Below are 20,503 nucleotides of genomic sequence, written 5' to 3'. Positions count from 1 at the left end.
TCCATCAATGACGGGTTATACAAGTGGTTATACTTTCGGAACTCTTCTGCCAAAGGCTCTTCTATTTGGTCCAAATTTGTTCTTCTAAATCTTCCGTGGTTTCTGCTGGTATTATAAGGCATGAAACCGGAAATGTGACTCCGGAAAGGATGTAGTTAGCGGACCAATCACAGCCTTGCAGGCTGTGTGAGGCTTGCGTAGCTTTGGCATACAGTTACAAAACATTGATGCGGGCCAATTAAAAATGGATGGTGGGCCGGTGTTGGCCCAAGGGCCGTAGTTTGGATACCCATGATTTAGAGCATCGGACCGATACCCTCACATCTGTGGATCCTCACCTCCTCTGGGATGTTATTTGGAAAGTTTCTTCATTTCTTGTGATGTGTCTTTCCAGCAGTAGAGTCTTGTCAAAGTCGGTGTTGAGGAAATTCTCAGCGGACCCAGTACTCACAAGTATAATGTTTATTACACAAGAGTATTACAGGTCAGGGCGAGCTTATAGAAAACTCGGAGATTACAACAAGCGAATTAGTGAAAATCTGCTTTGCCTCTGCAAGACGAAGACTCTTATATGATAGGTGTTGACAATTTGTTGTTTTATATATTTGTAAATTAAAAGGTTCGAGTGGAACAGATGTGTCGCATGCGCAAAACTAAGCTGTTGGTTTTATTGTAAATTATGAATTGGATCAATAATCAGTTCACCACCTGACGTCTGCATCGGCACTTTCTCGTCTCCAAAACGTTTGTACGCATGGGTCAGAGTTTGCGTAGAAATACGCATTTCACCCCTCAAGTTTGTTTTTATAAATCCAAACGTTTGCGTGAGAAGTGATGTACACACGTTTCAGGCCCCGTTTTACGCAACGGTTATAAATGAGACCCCAGGTTTGTCTCCCTGAACAAACGTCTCCTGAAGCAGGGAGGAGGAAGACGATGAAGAAGCCTCCATCTTCTCCTCCTTGGGGGAGGAGTCCAGGCTTCCAGAGGATGCAGAGTCAGGGGCAGGGGAGGGCGGGTACTGCTCAGTACCCGGGTCGATCAGTGAGCAGGAGTCTCGGGTCTCCGTGTCCGAGGTGCTGGTGAGGTAGCAGGCTTGTTTATATACACTAGTCTAATCTACCCACCTGATATTTAGATGTTTTATTATATTTCAATATATTTGTTTGACAGGGAAGCTGTGAGCTGTTGGGACCTACAGCCACAGAGAACCATAAAATGAGGACTGGTGGAATATTCCACTCCAGCCTAAAGTACGGGGGGGGAGCAGGCTACAGTTGAAACTGTCAATGACCCCTGCTGTGTCTCTAGCCGCGCCTCAGAGTTTGAACTCTGACCCTCCTATTGGCCTAAGACCCTTAACCCTGCTAGAAGGCGGGAGTTACCTCTAAGGTGCTATTTAAGGGCAAACACACCGAAAATAGTTCTTTCCAGTTCCACTCACATTAGAGCTAGCATCTCCAGTTTAGTTCTCAGTGATCCACAGAACACAAAGGAAACAAACTTAACAGCTGTTTGATTTTTCATAAGTTTATTTTAAACTTATCTTTTCGTAGTTTCACTTTTAGTTTAAAGCTACTTTTTCTAATCCAGTTTAAGCTTAACTTATCCTTTTCTAGTACATCGTAAGCTTATTTTTTTCTATTTTTACTTAAAGCTTTTAATCTGAATAGCGCGCGGCAGAAGCTCCCCCTCACTTGCTGGCCGAGAACAGAGACACTTTCCCCGCCATCCACGGACAATCCGGCGACTGTTGTTCCTTCCTGCAGACGGGCAAAGACCTTGCCAAGGAGAACGAGAAGCATTCTCTCCGAGACGGGCAAAGACCTTGCCAGGGAGAACGAGAAGAATTCTCTCCGATTCGGCCCAGCGCAATCTCGCCGTCGCCCCCAGCGGCTCCGCGATCAGCGGCCCGAGGCCAGGACATCATCCACTTCCTCCTTCCGGGATTCGCGCTACTCCGGTCGTGCACGAAACCCCGCGAAGCAACACGAAGTAAGAGACATATGTCTGGGCAGAGTCTAGTTTAATACTTAGCGTGTTTTTATATGATTGTACTTTTATAGAAAGACCGCCGTGTCGATCTTATTGTGAAAAGCGCGCGGTGACGATCCGGCGCTTCCTGTTTGATTCGTGTTTCCGTCAGGCCGATCTCACAGAAGACGTGCATCTGTTAAAAGACACCTCTTACGTAGCTGGATTGCCGGCCTCACTGTGTGATCGCCTCTGACGGCGTTTTTAAGATCATCTCCGATCTGTGTTACTATATGTTTCTCTCTTTCTCTCTATTGTATTCTCTCACATCCGCCGACATACACATCCTCGCCCACGCACACACACATAGTCGCATTACATATAATCATTCTGATATCAAGGAGGGCCTGAACGCACCTCGACGCCATTCGGCGCTAAAGCTAAGCTAAGCTAAGACAAAGAATCCCTTTGTCCTCCCTCGACCTTTGTCCCACGTGTGTTTAAGTCGGCCATCTTTGACCATCTTGACTTTAAGTTACGTGGTCCTTCGACCATTAATTGCAATACACATCGAGGCCCGCCCTCCATTCGGACTCTAAATTCCTTAGGCGACTCCGCCATTTTGAGTTGTAGTCCTGGTGTATATTACATCACCAATTTTGTAGTCAAACCCCCAGGGTTAAGCCGGCCCTCTTAAACTTCGTGAGTCATCGACCCCCCTTTTCCCTCTCTCTCTCACACACACACACACTTCCCCCCACTCACACACACACACACACACGAACACACACACAGCCCTATCAGAAGGATTGCAGTGTGATCAATTGTGCTAAATGTGCTGCGACTGTATTGGATATAGCGGATTGTGTTAAATGAAGAATCATTTGGAACAACTTTGACTTTTATATCTTTTTAATAAACCCCTTTTATACTTAAAGTATTTGAATCTTGTGATTATTGGTGCATATTTATGTGAACACAGTTGGATAACGATAGCCAGTGCTTGAACTCAAACCCTTCATCGTTTATTATATAATCCCTAATATTAACTATTGAGATTATTAATTTAACTTTATCAGATGAGACTGATACTTATAGACTGACTCGTTGGTCCCTGTAACCAGGGTGGTGCCCCTTCTCGAGTATTAATATAGATAGTAGCATTCTTAAATTGACGATTTTATTGTTGTGACTAATTATTTCATTATTCTTGGTTGATAACCTTATCATTATTAATTGATAGCTTGTACTTTCTAAATTGATAATTACTTGTTTTTCATTAGTAGTTGTTATTCATTGATTGATTATTCTTAAAGTTTACATTAATTATTGAATTATTCTTAATCAATAAACTTTATCATTCTCAAATTAGTGATTTAATAATTCTTAATTGTTGAACTTCCTTATTTACTCATTAATGGTTTTATTGTTATTTGATTACTGATCATCTTCAATTAATAATCTAATTATTTTGTTTAATAAATAATCTTTATTGTTTCAATAATCATATTCCATGATTATTGATAATTAGCCAACGTCGAGTCCCCCTACTATTGCACAACAGAGCAAACAGAAATATAATATTCATGTATTTAAAAAAGGGCACTTTCTCTCGAAGGAATAGGGCAGTGGCTCCAGCCCCCATTGGTGTCTATGTGTGCACATGCCAGCCTCCATCAATTCAATCTCCCTCAGTTCAAGCAAGCTGCACCAGAGTTCAGTCACTCATAGAAACATGTCCTCTAAATGATCCTGACTGTTTTCAACAGTCTCACAATTATAAAGAAAGTTGTACAAACAGGCTTCTGGCTCCGCCCCTTTATCAGGATTCATGCCCAAATTTGATGAGTTTTGTGGAAAAATTTGGTTTTTAGTTTTCTGGTGTGATTCTGCTGAAAAACATACAAACAAATAGATATGGAGTGAAAACAAAAAAGAAAAGAAAGAATCATAAAATCACTATACAAAATAATTCATTATCTATGTAATAACCACATTAATATCATGTATAAGATACGAGTCACGTGGTGATACCAAAGCCACAAAGGCTCATCACTAAGACGTCCAACACAGTTCAGAGGGTAACAGCAAAAAGAAAATATATTTATTGTAGAAAAGACAACAACTTCAGCAATAGGCCGGCAAAATGGACAAAAGAAGGAAAACTCAACACACCAACCCACAAAGGATCGAAGGATCTGAGAATCTTCCCCAAACCTAAACCAACATCAGAACTAAAGCTCACAGATATATTGCTGCGGAAACTGGACGACCAATCAGAAAAGAGAAAGAAAAGACACAACACAACAATACTCTTGCTCTAAAGGTTATGCTGTACAAACTGCTGCTGCTGCAACCGGGGATGGTAAGGGAGAGAGACTTCCTGTTCCCTCCCAAATACTTTCATCAACCAATCACAGTGCACCTGAGGAGAAAAGAAAACAGGAAACCATGAGTAGAAAGAAAATGTACATAGGTTTTCCTCTTTATTCAAAAGCGTGGTCTTTAAGTTTGAGAGCTGGACTTGCACGTTTTCGTGGTGTTTTTACTCAAAACCCTGCGCTTGCACTCACACAGCTCCTGCTGCTGATTAGATTTGCTCTGCTTGTGCTCAAACTCTGCGCTTGCACTCAGATATGTTGTTGCTTGGACAGATTTCCTGTATTTAATAACTACAGGCAAGATTGTGGCTGATCCTTCCCCCCCGGGTCACAAACTCTTTGAAGTTCTTCCCTCGGGCAGGAGGCTGTGGGCCATCAGGACCAAAACCTCCCGCCACAAGACCAGCTTCTTCCCGGCTGCAGTTGGCCTTATCAACAAGGCTCGGGACCCCCACCTGACTCAGACTTTTATTCCGCCCCCACACCTCAAGGATGTGTTAAATTAACACATTACATCATATCATATTATATTATACTGCATTACATTGCACATTGCAATCGGATACTGTTTACTGTTTTGCATTTTGCATATCACTTTTTACTTCACTTTTTATATTTTTTATCTTTTATATATTTTTATTCAGAAAAGTTTATGTCAAAACAAATGTTACTTTGTATAAATATTGGACAAAAGTGAGTAAATAAGAAGTAAACAGTGAGTAAATATATACTGGTTTTCTATCTTTTATTGCTTTTCCTATGTATGTTGTATTTTGCCCTGCAAAGCATGGACCTAGTGGTGCCAGCCACTAGGCGGCATTGCGCCATGCAAAGCATTACATATTACTATTCTGTATACTTATTCTTATTATGGGTGCTTAGTGGTTGCGCCATGCAAAGCATTGTGCCGCCTAGTGGCTGGCACCACTAGGTCCATGCTTTGCAGGGCAAAATACAAAATATTTTTGTATTTTGCATTGCATGGCATGGCGCGTTGCGCCATGCAATGCACTACATATTACTATTCTGTGGTGCTTATTATGCAGGGTTTTGCGAAGCCCTGCAAAGCATGGACCTAGTGGTGCCTGCCACCATGCAATGCAAAATACAAAAATATGTTGTATTTTGTATGGCCTCATTTTTTGACTCTAAACAATAATATAGATATGTTTTTGTTCGTCCAAACCTTGTGATTCTTACGGTGTTTTCATTTCTCGGATAGAAGTTATAGATTTTGAATTAGAGCATTTTGTTCGGGACCTTCTCCTCAGGTCTGATGTCTGCCTCTCTCACGACAAACCTGCTGTAATCAGGGAGTCACACACGCAGAGGGAGGGGCCAAAGGGGACAGTCAGATCTATTTTTAGACTTCAAAGGTGGTAATTAGCACTGCAGGTAGTTCAGTTAGTAGAGCAGAGGGACTGTAACCCAAAATGGCATTTTGAAGTCCAAGTGTGGGTAAGACACAAACATTGAATTTTTTCTTTGTCTTTCAGGGGGGAACTGTTGAATTCTTTAAATAATCAACTGTCAATGATATCTAAAATCAATGTGATTGGATTAGTTGGTCTGCCGCTGACTCAGTAATCCAATGGTTGTGACTTCAAAACCAACAGAAGCCAAAAATTACTTTTGAACAAATATATTAATATATCTGGTTGTAGTGTCAAGCCTTGTGATTCTCAAATGTGTTCATTTTCCAGATAGGACTTATAGTTTTTGAGTAACAAGTATTTGTTTGATGACGGTGTTAGAGTGAAATGAGAAGTAGGTTTCTAAACTGCTCGCATGGCCTCATTTTTTGGCTCTAAATAATGATATAGATATGTCCTTGTTCGCCCAAGTGTTGTGGTTCTCAGTGTGTTCTCGTTTCTCTGATAGGAGTTATCGATTTTGAATTAGAGCATTTTGTTCAGGATGTTCTCCTGATGTCTAATCTGTCATTCGATCGCTCCCACACCTGTTGTCATTAGTGAGTTACACACGCTGAGCAAGGGGCCATTGGGGAGAACGGGACAGTGACATATTTATATTAGCCACTTCAAAGGTGTTGTTCAACAGCATAGGTAAGTGGTTACAGAAGAGGGTTAGTGACTGGGAGATTGAGGGTTCATGTCCAACTGAGGGCAGAACTTTAATATTGTCATTTTCTGTGTCTATCAGAAAGGGAACTTTAAACGCTTTAAATATACAATTGTCATTGATGTTTAAGGTCAATTCGATTGGATCAGTGGGTTGAGCTGCTGACTCAATGATCCACTTGTTGTGAGTTCAAAACCAATAGCAACCAAAAATTACCTTTGAACAAATATGTTAATGTGTATCCAGTGATAGTGATATCGCCATCTAGTGGTCGGTGTGAAAATGCAGTTTGAGTAATCGCCCCCAAAATCCTGTCACATGATCAGAGCCCTGTCCTGAAGAGATCGATGAGTGTGTATGCAGCATTAGCGATAGCGCCACCTACTGTTCGAGTCTGTCGCTCTCTCTTTTATACCAGGCCGTTTCTCTCTCTCTCTCTTAATCTAGTCTCTCTCTCTCTCTCCTAAACCAGTCTCTCTCTCTCTCTCTCTGGATCCTTCTCTCTCTCTCTCTTAAAGCAGCCAGTCTTTCTGTCTCTCTTTCTTTCTCTTTCATACCAGCCATTCTCTCTCTCTCTCTCTCTCTCTCTCTGGGTCTATCTCTCTCTCTCTGGGTCTCTCTCTGTCTCTCTCTCTCTCTCAAATTGAGAGAGAGAGAGAGACATTTTTTTTTTGGTGGGGGAAGAGAGACAGACTGCTCTCTTCCCCCACCAAAAAAAAAATTTAGTCTGGAACCGGCAAATTCTAGGCACCCATTCAAAATTTCTCGGCAGGAGGAATTTTCTAGTTGCTTTTCCTATGTATGTTGTATTTATTGCATTTTTATGTTATTGTGTTTTTATGTTTCTATGTTCATTGTATGCACCAATTACCAGAGCAAATTCCTTGTAAACCTACTTGGCAATAAAATACTTCTGATTCTGATTCTGATACACACTATGGTTTCTGTAAAACTCGCTTGTACGTCCATCTTTGTTCTGTTTGTCCCAGTGGCTCTGACCTGATGCTTCAATCAATCAAATTGCCTCACACCAGATCTTCCTGGTCCTCTGTGTCTTCAGTCTGTGCTGCAGCAGCAACGTCGTCATACTCAGGACAGTTGTGTGACTGATGGGGGAGAGAGGAGAAAATATTAAGCCTCACTGGACTTTATTCATGAAACCTGCATATAATCACAGTTCATTCAAAACAGTTTGAACGTTGTTGCGCCCCCTGTCCATTCGTTTGTTTGTTCATCAGCAGGATAACACAAAAACTGAGAAAAACAGATTTCTGAAACCAGAAGTAACCATATTTGGAGGAGAGGGGGTGGAGCCTGACTCAGGGCCCAAAGACACTGCCTAAACCTGCGACCTGTACCCAGTACTAGCTGTTAATCACACGGTATCCATACCCCAATGCCTGCAGTGCTTTATGGTCTATTTGACTCTAAATGGATTGTTCACTTCACTTTCTAGACTCAGAGTCTACATCCATTTTAATATACGGTCAAGGGAAAGAACCTTTTATAATTTGGGGCAGATTCAGACAAAGTAGCTGATCCAAGAAATGTTTTCTCTCTTCCTCTATCATTGTGAGATGAAAACAGTGATATGGAGTCATTCTTTTGGCCTCACTGTCTCTCACCTCTATCATCTCCACAACTTCTGATTTCAAGCTCAGAGTTTTCTTCATCCTGGATCGAAAACCACAACAAACACAACATTTGATAAAATTAACTTCTTAACCCTGAAACTAGTGTTTGAAGATATTTGAAGAAGACAGTAGAAGAGCAGAGGATGATGGATTTGTGTTGTTTTACCTTTTCTTCAGAGTCCAGACCAGCACTGGAACCAGCATGACCACCAGAGTCACCCTGATGGTATTCATGATTATCACTGACTTCCCTAGACAACAGACAGGAGACATGAGCAGTGTGGTTAGACTGATTACTCAGTTTGCCAGGTGATGCTGTTGGTCAGTCAGTATTGTTCATGTGCAATATGATGGGCTTGATATACAGCTGTTACACATCTGGAAATCCTGAGTATTGATGGTTTACGGTTTACGGTGCAATGAAAAGGGGGGGGGGGATGTAGGCTGTTAAAGTCAGAGTGAAAAGATCACCTGCTCCAACCGTCAGATGTAAGGTGGTGTTACTACGTCCTTGTGTGTTCTGGGCCTCACACTGATACTTTCCACCATGTTCAGCGGTGATGTTAGAGATGATGAAGATTTGTCCTGATGCTTTTGTTGAGGCCTCGTCCTCCTTGTACCAAGTGTAGTTAGCTGCTGGGTTAGCATCACTGCTGCAGGTCAGAGTCACTGAGCTGCCCTCCATGATCTCACCAGAGGGACTCACTGACACAGAGGGAGGCTTTGGAGCATCTGAAGGAAACACAGGAGGAGAATACAATCAAAACACTGTCTTTAATATTTGTTAAAAGTTTGAATTTAAAATACCTCCACATTATCGTAGCTTCATGAGGAAGAGTAAACTCACACACTGTAGGAGAAGGGAAACGCTCATGTCCTTCTATAGCACAGTGATAGCTGTCTTCAGCATCAAAGTGTTGGAGGTGAAAGTCTTTTTTTCGTCCAACAGGTTTATTGTTATTGTACTAAACGTAGGAAAGATATTCAGGGAGCTGACACCTGCTGTGACAGGTCAGCTCTATCCAGGTAAAATATGGATTCGCCGTTGATCTCCTCACATGTACCTGGAGCTGAGGGGCTGTGAACAAACATTGGATTTAATTCAACATACACACTAACATTTAAAACTGAATCTAATGTAAATGTTACCTGTGACAGACAGAGTGACTCCAGCATAACCAGTTAAACTCCCTCCAGGGTGGTTTGTTGTTAACATGAACTTGTACACAGCTGAGTCGCTCTCTGTCAGGTTAGAGATTCTCAGAGTGCACGTGTTGTTTCCACAGAGATTCTCCACACGACCTGAATACTCCGGATCAGTGTTTAGATCAACGTGAATACCATTACTCTCTTGAATGAACCAGAAAGTTTCCTGAACTGTAGTATCATTGGGATTCAACCAGGATGGGTATGTGTAGGTACAGTTAATGTCCACTGTTGATCCTCTGAAGGCACAGATCTCAGTAGAAGTATAACTCACACCCCAGTAAATCTGACTCCATACCCCTGTAACACAGAGCACACCAGATAATCAGAAGATAAAGTTATACATTTATAAAACTAACTCCATGTATTTTCTCTTGTGAATCACCAGTCGGCAGGTTTTCATTTTAACACACTGTTTGAGGTGAGAAAAGGAGGCCCCTTGTATAAGTTGCTCTTACAATGGAGCAAACTGGCCAATATGGAGGACATTTTCTGTAACTTTATGCAGAGTTGACCAAAGATGGACAACACATCTCCACCTCCTCCCACTCTGCAGAAATGAAGCCAAAATGTCCTGGATACCAACGCTGCCATCTTTCACATTTGTAACCACAGTCTGCACAGCAGTGATCCAGAGACGGAGCCACACTATCAAGGTCCCGCCCATACATGAGCTCGGCCAATCCAGAGTCAGCCTCAGCTGTCAATCATCAAGTTTCATCTAATTTTCATTTCATTAAATAACTAATTAAAACCAAACTTATGAGAAACATGAACAATAGAGTGTGATAAGAACGACCTAAAATGACACAAACCATCTTTGAGAAAAATGTATATGACTTTTGAGATTGGTCCATGTCCTTCCCACTAACATGGAGGAGACAGAATGTATGTTATATACTGCAGCCAGCCACCAGGGGGCGATCATAATGCTTCGGATTCACTTCTGGGGAGCGGTCATGTCTTCCATCTTTATTTACACAAGCAGAATGCTAGAACTAGGACTACACTAGTTTGTCAGTACTGACAGTAGTATCCCAAGAGTTCAATGTGACAATGCTGAAAAAAGTATTTTAAAGACAGTTAAATGCATTATCTCAAGTACTCCAGCAGATGATGCTGTTAGTGAAATACTGTAGATCAAACTCACACATTGACGGAGAGCGGAAATCCTCGTGTCCTTCAACAGCACAGGAAACACTGTCTGCAGAGTAAAAATAACCTAAATAAGATTCTCCTTCCTTCTTCTTCTGTTGGTTCTTGTACCAGACATAGTTCAGATGATCAGGAAGATGACAACTGCTCTGACACATGAGCCATGAACGGTAATAAGAGCCAAACTTCTCTGATCTGCTCACCTGCACATGCAAATCTGTGTTTGAGAAAAGGGAATTCATTTTAGTCCAAACTGACAAGACACACAGGCATATAAAAGTGCAAAGACGCACTCAAGTGAACCAAACAAGAAGTAGGAAATAAATGAATGAATGTTCAGATGTAAATGGTACCTGTGACAGACAGCGTGACTCCAGCTGAACCAGTTAAACTCCCAATAGGTTGGTTTGTTGTGAACCTGAACTTGTACACAGCTGAGTCGCTCTCTCTCAGGTTAGAGATTCTCAGAGTGCACGTGTTGTTTCCACAGAGATACTCCACACGACCTGCATACTCCGGATCAGTCCTTAGATCAACGTGAATCCCATTACTCTCTTTAATGAACCAGAAAGTTTCCTGAATTGAAGTATCATGGTTATTAACTGTGGATGGGTATGTGTAGATACAGTTAATGTCCACTGTTGATCCTCTGATGGCACAGATCTCAGTAGAAGTGTAAGTCACATCCCAGCCATTCTCACACTGTATCACTGTAACACAGATAATCAGATTCATAATGACACCAGAGAACACTTAGTTTACTTTTTACTTTTTGTAGAAAAGAAACACATTTCCATGAGCAGCATCCCATAGCATTTCAACTAATGACTCCAAACACTGATGACAATTCCTGAATCGACAGGAGAGGAACTCAGTCATGATGATAAGAAGAAGAAGAAGAAGAAGAAGAAGAAGAAGAAGAAGAAGAAGAAGAAGAAGAAGAAGAAGAAGAAGAAGAATATTAAGAATAACATGTTTCAGGCTCTGTCATATTTTTGAGCTCTAGACGATAGAAACTTCTAAAACAACGATACAAAATAAAACTGATGATAATTCATTAATATATGTTCTTTCTGCATCACTTTACGGGTGGTGATCTGAAAATAAATGACTGCTTCATTTATATTTCTTTCTTTCTTCAACTCACCTCAGGTGAATCAGAAGTCCGAGTATAAAATAGAGTGACAACATGAATGTAGACGTACAATACCTGTCACAGTGAGAAGAAGGACAACAAATCCACTCGCTGCTGCAGTCACACTCATAATAGCTGCTGCTCTCGTCAAACACGAAAAAAAGTCCACAGATAAATAATGTGCATGAGATGTAGCAGAGTCACATCACAGACACGTCTACCTACAACACAGAAGAGTCTGAGAATAAAGACAGATTAATTTAAGAGAAAGATAAATTTAAACTGTTAACCCCCACCCCCCTTCCTTCCTCTCTACACTTACGTGCATGCTGAGCCCAATGAAACTAAACTTAAAACAAAGAAGTAACTTGTGGTTTATTCTTCATTTAACAGAGCATGAGAAACGACTGGCTGTTACCTCAAAACCAGAATCCGCCTCAACTGAACAGCGTAGAGTTACCGTGATGGTTAGGCCCTAACCTGAGGCTAACTCTACACCTCCTTGAGCCTGGGAATTGTTTTCAATTATGGGAGAAGAAGAACAACTTTCTTACTTTAACCTTTCGTGGCTTCCAAAGTGAGAAGTGAGTGCATTTGTAATCTTGGTTAACCAAGCCATTAAGAAGGAAATCAAACCTATACAAACACTGCAGATGTCTATAGGCTTTATTTTTTCTGGCTCTGTGATGCTGTAAAATCCACATATAAACAACAGATTCATGTTGTGTTTCTTCAGTGTTTGGTGACTGTGCTGTAAACTGCAGATGAATCGTCCCCCTCCTCTTCACGTCTTGTTCTGTGAAGGGCAGAATAAACCTCTCACACCCACAGTTTTTAACCTCATTAAGTGTAGTGATGAAAATGTTCACGTGTGGAGCTGCTCACCCTGTCAAATCGAACAGCGCTGTCTTCTGCCTCCTCGTCTTCCTCAGTTTCTCTCTGTGGTTGAACTCGACCTATGTTGGAGTAGATGACATCTGCTCAGTTCTGGGTAAAGCCGAAGCTGGTGTAGTAGATGTCATCGTGCGGCTCTGCTGGTCGTGTGTGTGCCGCAGCTGAAATCTGGTCGTACAGTAAAACTCTAGCTGGGATCAGGAATCTGTGTCTTACTCTTTAACTCTGTTGGGAACTGAGAGTTTCTCTTTGTTGTGGGCCTGTTCCTACTCTGCTGAATCAAACTATGAATATTATAAAGTATAAAAACACAAATTACTAACGGTGTACTTACTTAATAAAAGATATGTAGGTGAGTATGCCTGTGTGTGTCTGTGTGAGTCAGCGCGTTTCCAAAATGGCGGGTGGCCACTCTAGATGTAACGCCCAACCCCATCCCCCCTTGGTATGGTTACGACATGTGGCGGGGGTCAGAGCGGTTGGTGCTGAGATATGCATGTGTCTGTGTTGGTGCCAAATTAGAGAAAGTTACTAGAGGCATGCAAAGAAAGACTGAAGATGATAACTAACATTAACTTTCAAATAACCTATAACCAAAATATCACAGCAGCATTAATCAAACTCATAAACATCACAAGGAATCGATGAAACAGTATTTGCTTAGCCTAGTATGATTTTTAAGCCCAGTTTTGATACCCGTCTGTGGAAAGGGACAAAGGTTGATATGCTGCTCTAAGTCTTGTGAAGTCGTCTTGCTGGTTTTGTGACTCCTGCCTTCGTGGTTCTGTTGTGCGGTGCAGCTCAGTTGCTGTTTGAAGTTATACTGCATGACATCACGTCGCTGCTTAAATGTTGGTAGAGCTCGGATTGGAGGAGGTTTCCCTCGCTCGGTGAGTGGAAAGCTGCTTCTCTTGCACAGACAGAGAGGGGGATCCTCTCGGAGCAGGGGTGGACTGGCCATCTGGCAAACCGGGCATCGTCCCGGTGGGCCGTTGACCCAATGTGGGCCGGTCTGGTCCGCTATGTTTTTTTTTTTGTTTTTTTTTCTCTTCTTCCTCTCTAAATTCCCTCCAATTGGGCCGGCCAATTGGCTACAGAGGGCTAGCAGTGTGTTGCCAGCATCGACACATATTATTGGTCTATTGTTTGTCATTGTCAATCAGTCATGGGCATGTGCTGTCAATCCCAACACAAACCAGGGTGGGGCGGGACCTCATTCCATTTGGGGGGGGGGGAGTCGCGGGACGGGCTGCTGCTGAGACAGAAACTTAAAATGGATAATAAGAGTAAAAAACGCCCGGGAGGCGCTGAGAAGCATCGGGAAAAAAAGCCTAAGTCTCTGGAGGTGGAGGCTGCTAAATGTGCCAAACTGACGGACCTATTTGGTGCCGGGTTCACCAGCCCAGCAGCAGCAGGTGCGCCGGGAGACGAGTGAGGAGGACTCGACAATGATGAGCGAGTGGAGGCAGACATGTTAAGTAACGTTGGCCTGGGGCTGGCTAGGCTACATTTTTGAGACATGTCCAAAACAGAGTAGAAAACGTTTTTGATTTTGTTTTAATATGCCAAATTGTGATATTATGGGTTATTATTGTTCAGATGATTTAGCTAAGCTAGCTAAGAGCTACTAACGTCGTTTACTGTTGCCATAGCACCAGTAAACTTTCTGAGCTGTAAATAGAGATGAGAATGCTTATGTGTTGATCCTTAATGGTGTGATCATGTACACTAAATTATCAATTATTACAGGTTGTTGTGATATATTTGAGGAGCCGTTCTCCCTCTGTTTTATATGTGGACATTTGGGACCACTGTTAGAATTGTAAGTTTATCATGTATTTTTTAATGTTTAAATTCATACTTCATTATTATAATAATTTTCAAAAGGTTTTAAAAGAAACACACATCCAAAAAGTTCTCAACTCTAGGTTCAGGACAGAGGAAAACATTTTCTTTATTTTTCAGACATTATAATGTATCCATGTCCTTCTCAGGTCGACCACTTGACATGTGAGAGCCTGAGGAGTTGTTCCCCCTCTGTCCATGTTCGAGGACTTGCTCTCTGTCTGTCTCCACTCTCTGCCTTCACTGTACCAAAGTTTGTCTGTTGAGTCTCCTCTAGTCTGGTGAGTTTATCGTGTTTTATGAAATCATACTTAATTTGTGATGATTAGAGACATTATAATGTATCCATGTCCTTCTCAGGTTGACCACTTGACATGTGAGAGTCTGAAGAGTTGTTTTCCAGACACAGGTAGAGCTGGCAGGGGCGTCACCCTGGGCCTGCCCTTTTGGGCTGGGCTTCAGCTGCAGATCTAAAGGCTGCTTCCAGGGGTATGGGGCCCTCAGCCTTTGTTTTTCTTTGCTTCTGCACCTTACAACATACATCACACCTTATTTTCACACATCCAAACACTGTTAACACCACTGACGCGTAACATATTTGACACATCCCACTACGTAGTTAGAGCTATCTTGATTTGGAGTTAAATAAATTTACTTTTGGCATGAGAGGTTTGTGTGTGGCCTCCCTTCTTGTTGCCATCTTTGAGCTAGGTGGTAACAGTAGTATGCATGAGAGAAGACGCCGCGAGATTTGTGGACTTCTATGTGGTGTCCGTTGATAATGTAGTGGGCTGGTCTGGACAGACAATGCCAGGGCTGAATTTTTGTCCCAGTCCACCCCTGTCTCGGAGGGTCGTGTCGAGTTGAGGAATCGAAGAAGAGCAGTTGGACAAGCCATCCTTCTCCCCTCGGAAGGATTGCATGGAAAGAGAATGAAGAGGGGGAGACCTGGATTTATATTGGCCCGGTGACCTCAGAGGTCATGGGGCCCAGAGTGACCAATTGTGGTTGACCCTTGTGTCTCCGGTCGTTTTTCCAACCTCTGTGTGACGTTGAGGCACCTGGGAGACGGAGTTAAGAGAGAGCCAGAGAGAGAAATTTATACTATGTTTCAATGGATATGTAAAGGACGTTTCAGAACAATACTAAAACCTACCTAGAAAATAATATAAAATAAAAATCATCAACCACAGAACATACTACATCATTAAAACACCACTGTTTGGTGAAGCCATCCATGTCCTTCATTTCTTTAAAAAAAGTTAAATCTACCCAGACTCTTGCTTTCAGCAGCGAGATAAAAACAGGAAGAGCTTCTTGTCCTGTCCTGTCCTCTACTCTGTTCTTCCTGCTACAGTAAATGGACATCTTAGCTTATCCCACTATCCAATTTAAAAGTTTCCATTTGCACTCATTTGTTTTCCTATATCCTACTCCTTATATGAAGGCCTTCTTAATCCACGTCTCCCCAAACTGTTTAAAAACCTTCTGCAGTGTATTAAAAGTCTTTCACATTCATAAAAAGCATGGAAAACTGTCTCTACTTCTCCACAAAACGGGTAATTGCACTTGACTGTTGGGTTGATGATGGATATAAAACTCTTAACCGTGATGGCACTATGGAGAATCCTCCACTGCAGGTCACCAGTCCTCTTCCTTAAAGGTGATTCGTATAAAACCCCTCCACACCGGTTTGACATTGCTGTACAGATCCAGTCTCCTCTTCCACACATTATCCTGTCATGGTAAATTAAGAAGCAACTCAGACATGTCTGGAAAATATGGGTTTTAGAGGGCGATAAATACAGATAAAAAACACTGGATTTTGACTTTCCAATCTAAAAGCTTGATATTCAAAAGATGAAAAAGGTACTTAGATTTTGACACTTGCATTTAAAAGTTCAAAAAAAGATATAGCTGCTAGAGCTCCCCCTTTCTTTCCCTCACATATTGTGTGTATATAGCTAAAGGTTAGAGGGGAGGCTTTGTTTAAGAGAGCTGCTCCATCTAAATTCAGCCATGTTTCAGTCAGGAAAACTAAATCAAGCTTATTTTCACTGATAAAATCTTTGATGATGAATGTTTTATGAGTAATTGGACAGTTGTGTAAAAGAGCCATTTTTACCTTCTGCCCATGTCTAAGCTTTTCGACTGGGCTATGATTTTTCATTTGCACGTTAATTAGGCTAGACCACTTCCTCGACTGTCTGTTTGCTTTTTTTGGTTCATCACAAATAAAGTCCAATCTGGGAGTAATCCTGTCAGAAATGTCAGAGGCTGTTTGTGATGGTGTACCGGAGGCATACTGTTATTTATCCACAAGGTGGAGCTAGTGGCACGTGTGGGAGCTTGACTCTTTAAAGTGGCAGAAGAAGAGCAGGTGGTGACAGGTGACTAAAACCGTTTCTGCAGCTCTTGATGAGAGTCCTCATTTTGTTATCTTTCTTTAATTTATTTGAACTAGCACCCTTCTGCCTGTTTTCCGATTAATTTACGTACCTGTGTTGTCATTGCAATCATACTTTTAAATGCATCAAACAATTTTATTAACCAATATCATCAGGTTGTATGCTTCTTCTTCCCTATCAAGTCGGGTCGTAAGACAAGTAAATACAAAAATTATTTAATTTGGTAACACACAATTGAAACAATTTTTTAGATCAACGAATATACTTTAGATCAGATGTACTTAATAATATGAGTTATTTTTTATATCAGGTGTTTGCTTTAAAAGTATCAGATTTTCCATTTCATAAAGACGTAGTTTTGAATGTTACCTTTGTGTGTACTTTTAGCTTGTGCAATAAAGTCAAAATACCTCAAATATAAAAAATAATATAAACATTTTTAGATTTCTGGAATGAAAAACATAGGTAAAAGTAGATACCTTTTTCTGAAACCAACAGTTAAAAGGCTAGTTCGACCAAGAATGACAATTCTTCTCACTCACACAAAGTGTTTGAGTTCATTAAACACATTTGGAGTTTCAGGGCCAAATAGCATTGCAGGTGAATTCAGTACAATTGAAGTAAATGGGAGCTCCTCAAACGAACAAAATCAATGTGGGAAAAAAACTTTTAAAGCCTCCATACCTTTGCTGCCATCAAAGTGTCCATAAGCCCCGTAAAATTAAACCTGAAATGCTGTCATTTACACCATGTTTTAGGACTAATTACTGCTGTTATCCACAGCTGTGGTCATGTGAAAGAACAATACAAAGGATTTCATTAGTCAAGTTATTCTATTTTGTTGTCAGTTTGCTTTAATGTCACATTGTCATTGATTGCTATACTGTCTATGATTCCTTTGATTTCTCAGCTGGGCCATTTCTATGCCTCCGCGCCTATGCCTATACCAAATGTACCGGTTGCAAAGCTGAAATATTTATACAATCTGAGGAGAAACAAGAGAGTGTGGGTGTTTTGCCTTGGCCCAAAAAGAAGGTAAAGAGTACACCATGATGCCCGTTTCACACCATGATGTAAGACACCATCAGGCAATGCCTATAACACATATTACTTTTCTTCATAATTATCCTATTCTTATAATTATGTGTGCCTAATGGTGTATAAAATATTTTACAAAGTATTAAGTAGCCCCTAATGTAGTGTGACGTGTGTGTGTGTGTGTGTGTGTGTGTGTGTGTGTGTGTGTGTTTGAAATAGAAGTAAATCTGTAAAGATGAACCATTTAGCCAAAATAAAAGAGGCCTGAGTGGAGAACACTGTACAATCCACCTCTAACTAAGGGGGGGGTATCTACATCGGAGGGTCCTACATGGAGCCGTTTCCCTCAATGAATCTCTCTCTCTCTCTCTCTGCTGCTTCCTCACAGCGAGCTAGGCACTGTTTGATGTCTTGGCTCCTAAATGGTGGGACGAGCTCCCCATTGACTCCAGGACAACAGAAAGTCTACACATCGTCTGCCCGCAGTAACAATCTTTGATATTCAGTAAGTAGTTAGTCAGTGAGGTCCTTAACACAGGCATATCAGTCTCTCTCTGAACTTATTGATGTGACGACCCCTTCAACCTTCAACTGGACACTAGGTGTCGCTGGTCTTCAGTTCCCAGAGCTACAGGTGGAGTGGACGTCAGCGACAATCAGAGCACATCTTGGCCAGGTGTGCTCTGCCCTTTAAAAGACTGGCCAGATTCGTCTCGCTCCACCTACGGGACGAGGTTGGCTCTCTGGTTTGTTCTTGGAGACTTTGGTTTGCAGTTTGTCCCATTAATAAATATTCTAATAGAGCCACAGTTCACCCGTGTCGTCTCCCTCCTTGCCACAGTCGTGAACAAATGGAGGCTCGTCCGGTGCACGCTTTTCCTCCGCATTTTTGAAAGACTGGATAGGTGGAGAAGGCGATTTTTGTGAATGAGACCTGTGATCGGGTAATGTGTGAGCATAGTGTGACGTCACGCACCAAGTCAGCTGTGCGACTCGTGTTTTTGTGAATGAGCGGCGTAGTTTGTTTGTGTGGGAGATGTTCGGGTACGTGAACTGACGCTGTTGTGTGTTGGCTTGTTTCTCCGTGTTGCTGTGCTGGGTGTTTCCTGGTGTCGTTTAACTCGAGTGAGCCCGGATGCTGTCGTAAGTGGCTGCTGTTCTGTCCCGGTTAGGCTAAGGGGCGGACTCCCTTTGGAGTTCGTTGGGGTTTGGTAGTGTGGTGTGAAAGTGGTTCGAGCAGTTGTTCCGGGAGCACGTCCGAGGCTGCAGGTGGAGTCGCCAGTTTGGTTGCTTCGCCGGGTTTGCGGGATTCAGTGCATAAATACCCACAACAACTAGCACCTGGAGACTGGGGGGGCTTTAATCAGTTTCTGGTTAGGCAGTCAGCGGGACAGCCCTGCAGTGACGTGTTGCTGTGTACAGCTTTAGGAGTGTGACCGCCGGTGCACAGAGTTAAATGTTAATATTCAGGCAGGTCAGCTGTGTTTTTCAGTCATGGCTACTGTGGATGAGTTTTTGAGTGCTCCGTCAGAGGAGTTATTAGACCGCTGTTCGTGGGATCAATTAATTAAAATAGCTGATCATTTCAAGATGGATATCGGGGATAAACGTTTAAAGGAGAATGTCAGGAGTATCCTCGTGATCTGGTGGAGATTGGAGTAATTGACAGGCTGTGACTCATGGGGAAATTAAACAAATGGAGCTAGAAGTTCGCCGAATGAGTTTCTCCTGCGCTGTCACGCTCTTTCGATGTGACCAGTTGTCTTCGTCTTCTTAGAAGTATTCTGAAATGATCTATTCCACAGTGTAAATGTTGGAATTTACTTCAAAAGTCTCCATATATATTAAGTAACAATCTTTGATATTCAGTATGTAGTTAGTCAGTGAGGTCCTGAACACAGGCATCTCAGTCTCTCTCTGAACTTATTGATGTGACGACCCCTTCCACCCTCACCTGGACACTAGGTGTCCCTGTTCTTTCTTCCCCAGAACTGTAGGGGAAGTGGCAATCAGAGCAAATCTCTGCCAGGTGTGCGCTGCCCTTTAAAAGGCTGGCTAGATTCTTCTCTCTCTCCCTCTCTCATAATAAATAAATATCCTGAAATAGTAACAGTTCACCCGTGTCGTCTCTCTCATTGTCACAGTCGTGAGCCGGGCTGTGACATTCATCTTTACAGATTTACTTCTATTTCAAACACACACTTTACATTTCATTAGGGGCTACCTAATACTAAAATATTATATACATCATTATGCACACATAATTATAAGAATAGGATATGAAAAAAAGTAATGGCACTGCCTATGGATGGTGTCTTACATCATGGTGGGAGACGGGCTTCATGGTGTAATCTTTACCTTTTTCGGCAAGGCAAAACCCCCACACTCTTGTTTCTCCTTAGATTGTATAAATATTTCAGCTTTGCAACCGGTACATTTGTAGGCGGAGGCATAGCAATCAAAGGAATCTTAGACATCATAGCAACCAATGACACTGACATTAAAGCAAACTGACAACAAAATAGAATAACTTGACTAATGAAATCCTTTGTAGTTTAAAAGTGTTTTCCCAAATTGATTTTATTCGTTTGAAGGAGTTCCCATTTATTTAAAGTGTACTGGATTCGGCTACAATGCTTTTTACCCCTGAAACTCCAAATGGGATCTACATTTGACTGTATTTATATTTTTGTTTTCTAAGTATTGTAACTGTATTTACACAAGCTTAAATGATACACAAAAGTAACCTTA

General features: G+C 41.8%; 3 protein-coding genes and 1 long non-coding RNA gene across 4 annotated transcripts in view; 2 read left to right on the top strand and 2 right to left on the bottom strand.

Annotated features, from left to right (window-relative positions):
- LOC128431094 (uncharacterized) overlaps window positions 1–20,503 on the top strand; it is an 870,493-nt gene that overhangs the window by 575,694 nt on the left and 274,296 nt on the right. The window lies entirely within an intron of this gene.
- Window positions 1–20,503, bottom strand: part of LOC128431095 (histone H4) — a 317,773-nt gene that overhangs the window by 44,154 nt on the left and 253,116 nt on the right. The window lies entirely within an intron of this gene.
- The window catches only part of LOC128431295 (gastrula zinc finger protein XlCGF57.1-like), a 65,766-nt gene that overhangs the window by 25,278 nt on the left and 19,985 nt on the right, over window positions 1–20,503 (top strand). The gene's annotated exons all lie outside the window — the stretch shown is intronic.
- LOC128431122 (uncharacterized) lies at window positions 3,892–8,078 on the bottom strand. The gene is made up of 3 exons (XR_008334111.1): window positions 8,063–8,078; window positions 7,437–7,543; window positions 3,892–4,399 (listed from the first exon to the last, which is right to left on the bottom strand). It is a non-coding gene; the product is annotated as an uncharacterized LOC128431122 (long non-coding RNA).

This window comes from Pleuronectes platessa, chromosome 24 (genome assembly GCF_947347685.1).
Source record: "Pleuronectes platessa chromosome 24, fPlePla1.1, whole genome shotgun sequence".
Taxonomy (NCBI): domain Eukaryota; kingdom Metazoa; phylum Chordata; class Actinopteri; order Pleuronectiformes; family Pleuronectidae; genus Pleuronectes; species Pleuronectes platessa.
This window is presented reverse-complemented; position numbering and strand designations above follow the sequence as displayed.